This window comes from Lissotriton vulgaris, unplaced genomic scaffold (genome assembly GCF_964263255.1).
Source record: "Lissotriton vulgaris unplaced genomic scaffold, aLisVul1.2 SCAFFOLD_3151, whole genome shotgun sequence".
Taxonomy (NCBI): Eukaryota; Metazoa; Chordata; class Amphibia; order Caudata; family Salamandridae; genus Lissotriton; species Lissotriton vulgaris.
The window spans coordinates 60,698-65,366 of record NW_028245309.1 but is presented as its reverse complement, the minus strand read 5'-3'; positions in this window follow the sequence as shown (position 1 = coordinate 65,366).

Genomic DNA, 4,669 nt, shown 5'->3' with positions numbered 1-4,669 from the left:
ACGAACAAGAAAAATCAACCCCTTGGAGAGGTGTTGGATTTCTTCTGGAGAAAAGAGTATCAAGCACAAGGTGCTCCTCATATACATATGCTGCTATGGATCAAAGATGCACCCAAATTTGGAACAGATCCGGATGACTTAGTGATGAATTTCATAGAACAGTATTCTACATGTGCTGTTCCAAAGACAAAGTAAGACAAAAGTCTAAGAGAACAAGTTTTACGGTTTCAAAGCCATCGTTGTGGAAAGTACTGTCGTCGTAAATTCAGAAACAAGAACAAGTACTATACAAAATGTCGTTTTGGATTTCCACGATTGGTGATATCTAAAGGAAGAGTGAACAATTTGATGTCTTCGCTGCGACATAATGTGACAAGGAAATCACCCAAAAATACATACAATTTGAAGAGAAACGAAGAGTCCAAGAACATCAATGACTACAACCCAGTGATTTTGTCCATCTGGAATGCTAACATGGATATACTGTATGGCTGTGGCTCGGTATGTGACATCTTACATCACAAAAAAAGAAAAGAGAGAACTCAAGGATATGTGGAGGACATTTCCCATGAAAAGAGCCTCAGTAAGAAGTTGTACAGTTTCAGTCTGAAGATGTTGTCGCATCGAGAAAACGGAGCTTATGAATGTTCTGACCGGTTATCTTCAGCAAGTCTCTATGCCAAATCTAGGAGTATCATTTGGGCAAGTCTTGGTCTTGCTGCAACGCGTAATGGAGTTCTCAAACCTGTACGGGAAATTGAGTATTTGGCGGAGAAGGAGCCAAGCAGTACAGATATTTTGAAGACCAACATGTTGGATACATATTATCCAAATAGAAGCAGTCACTTGGAGAATGTTTGTCTGTATGAGGTTCTACAAAATTACATTTTCAAGAGGAACATCACAGAAGATATTGATAAAGGAGTGTATGCTGTAATTGGAAGTGAGGGATGTCTGGTCAAGCAAAAAAAATGTCTATTGGTAAATCATCGAAAATTGGATTGCGAATCTCCAGAAAGAAAAGAGTTTTTCTATTTAGCTCTTTTGCAACTTTTCAAGCCTTGGCGTGCAGAAGAGGAACTGCTTGGAGATTTCCTCTGTTACGAAGACTCTTTCAATGCAGCCAAGGAGTCCATAGAAAGTCCTGTTTTCCCAAAATATCTAGAAATGTTGAATGCAGAAATCGAGCAGGAAGCAACAATAGCAGCCGAGATGGCTAGAGACAGTTCTCAGGACAGTCAGAGTTCTGTTTCATTGAGTCAGGATCCACTAGGAGTACCAGTTATTGAAAATGAAGCTGCCACTGCCATGATTGAAGTGGAAAGAGCCATGGCACATGCTCAGGAGGATGTGGTTAACTTAGAAGATTTAGAAAGACAACTTAACGTTGAGCAGAGGAAAATATATGACGAAGTTACCAACCAAATTGATCATGGATTAAGTCATGAGAAGAAACAGTGCTCATGTACGTCGTTGAAGCCTATCCGATTGTACGTGAGTGGAGAAGCAGGAACTGGAAAAAGTTTCCTCATTAAAGCAATTTCATGTTATTTGCAGAAAAGGACTGAGTCATCGCTGTCTTGTGTTGTCACTGCTCCAACTGGTCTGGCAGCACATAACATTAAAGGTATTACTTTGCATCGGCTACTGATGCTGCCAGTGTCACAAGTTATCGGGAGATGCTTGTTGTGAAGTATCTAGAGTCCTGAAGAAGATGAAACTTCTTATCATTGACTAAGTAAGCATGGTTTCCAATGTCATGCTTGCCTTTGTGCATTTGAGAATGCAGGAAGTTCTTAAAACAGAGTATGATGTGTTATTTGGTGGCAAACACATCATTGTTTTCGGTGATCTTCTGCAGCTGACACCAGTGAAAGGACAACCAGTGTTTAAACTGCTTACGCATGAAGATACCAGGAAGTGCCTAGGGAGCATTGGCAACGTTAACATATGGTTAAACTTCAGTTATGCTGAGCTTCGTGAAAATATGCGTCAGGCGAAGGATGAAGATTACAAGAATATTCTACAAGATGTTAGAATCGGGAAAGTGACTGAGCGTGGGAAAGAAGCTTTACATGCACGATTACTGTCAAATTTGTTTCCAGAAGAAGACGTTCTGCCAGAGAATATTTTTCATAAAATTACTGAGAAGAAATCTGGAATATGTTTGATGCCAACTCTTGCAGAATGTTCCATCTTCAACAACAAAATGTTGAATTTAGAGAACCAAGAGATTGTGAAACTGGAAGCTATTGACAGAATAGAGCATATGGGTGCAACAATTGTTTTGTCTGAGAATTTGAAATCTAAATTGGATTCATTAGAGAAGACTATATCTAAAACTGCTGGTTTTGAAAAGACTCTGAATGTGTGCTTAAATTGCCGTATCATTTTGAGAAGGAATTTACATGTTGAAAGAGGTCTGGTAAATGGATCAATGGGTAATGTTGTTGATTTTGAGAAATACAGAAATAGGGATGGAATTGAATTTTTAAAAATTAAATTTGATGGCATTGAGGAAGTACAGCTAATTGGTCGTTGCACAGCTAGATTTTTGCTTGTAAAAGACTTATATGTTCGCCGTAAGCAATTTCCTGTTTGCTTGGCATATGCGGTGACAATCCATAAATCGCAAGGTTCAGGTGTAGACAGTGCTTTGGTGAATATTGGCAGTTCTGTGTTCAAAGAGGATATGGCTTATGTAGCATTGTCACGAGTCAGAACTTTATCAGGTTTGTACTTGATTGAGTGTGATGTCACAAACATTTGTGCGGATCTAGATTGTGTTATGGAATACAATAGGTTAAGAAGAGAGTATGCGCCACATTTGCCTCAATATCCTTTGTTTGAGAAATGTGTGGTAGGCCGGAAACGAAGAAATGTCACTAATAGTAGGGAGGTTGTAGCAAAAAGACCAAAAGTCGATGAACCCAAAATTGTAAGCAGAAAGAAAATGAATTCTGTTGAAGATGTTGTTGGTTTTCAATTTGAAAATAGTTCTGGTGTGAACTGCTATGCTAATGTAGTGGTTAATGTTGTCTTTTCTCTAGAAACTTTAAAAGAACAGATTGTGATCAATTCGGATCAAAGTTTTTGCTGTTCGTTGAATTCTGTGTTAGAGAAATGTAGTGCTGATAGAACAAGAGTAGAAAGTGTGTCTGAAATTCGAAATCTGTTAGACAAATGTTCAGGTCAAACACAATTCTCTCAAAATATTCAGCAAGATTGTCAGGAGTTTTTAATGTATATGCTTAATGTATTGCAAGATGAAGGTGTAGATATAGATCATCTGTTTGGCCTTTCTTATCAATGGCAGCATGACTGCGAGAATTGTACGTTATAAAGTATTACTAGTGTAGACTCAGAAAGAATTATATATTTAACTTTGCCAGACACTTAGGGCCTCATTATGATTGCGGTGAATCCGCATACTCTGGGCCGGCGGAAGCCACCGCCGTCCCGGAGTATGCGGATTCACCGCTGCAGCCACTTAGGATGGCGGTGGGATTGCGGATGGACCAGCGGCGGACTGCAGGTCCGTTCGCCACTGATCCCTCATTCCTTTTTCTATTACTTTTTTACTCTACTCTTTCCACTCCTGTTCTCAGTCCCTCTTTAAACAGTATCTCTGTGTTACTCCCTCTAACTGTCTTTCTTTTAACATTACTCTCAGTTTACTTACTCTTCTTTTTAAAAAAAAAAAAAATAATTGACTTCGCTTCCGGTTCGCGTACCGGCGCGCGAACCGGGAAGCGAACCAAAAGAAATAGAGGTTGTCAGAGTGCTTAACATTCTAGCAATTTCTTATAAAGGGGAGGTAGTTCTGAAAAGAACTTTTTTTTTAATTATTTTTGTTGTTTTATATTTTTTTTATTATTTTTCTGAACATTTTTTTAATTTTTTTATTTTTTGAACGGTTTTATATTTTTTTGTTTTTTTGATGGGGGGGAGAAACGAAAATGATTCATTATGAAGGGCTCAACAGGAGCAACAACAAAAAAAGATAATTTATTTTCTGGGGCGTTTTGGACATTTGTGATTGTCAATTGCTTTATTGATTAAATGTATGCTACTCTCCCTGAAGCAAATCAGTTGGCCACAGAAAATGCATACGTGCTTCACATTGCCAAATTTCATTTGGATATTTGGGACCATCTCCCTCCCTGCCTCTTCATTGGATGTACTGGCCACAGGTTGGGGGTTATCCAGCAGATCACGTACTTGTGCAGCACTATAATTTATAGGGTGCCACCTTTCCATGTGCCGATGCATGGTATAATTGCCATAACTGTATTTCTTTTCTGTTTCTCTGGACAGTTCATTTTTACAGATCAGACAGGTAAGTTACCGGGCATTTACCTTTTTTTGTCCCTGGGGAAATGGAAAAAATTGCCATATATAATTTTCTTTGACATGGGACCTCCTTGGCTGTTCAGGTAAAAACCTCCTTCTCCCTTGCTCCTCTTCCTCTTCTTCCTCTTCTTCCTCCTCTTGTTGTAGGATAACCTGAGGAGGTGGTCCTCTCTTCCTAGGAGGTGGTGGTGGTGGTTGGGGTGCACCAGCTGCAGCTATTAATGAAGCCATTTCTAAGGTATTCAAAGTAGGTCTTTCTCTCATGAAAATGAAAGTCAGAGTGAGGAAAAAAGGTGGGGCTTTCATCATTTGGGAA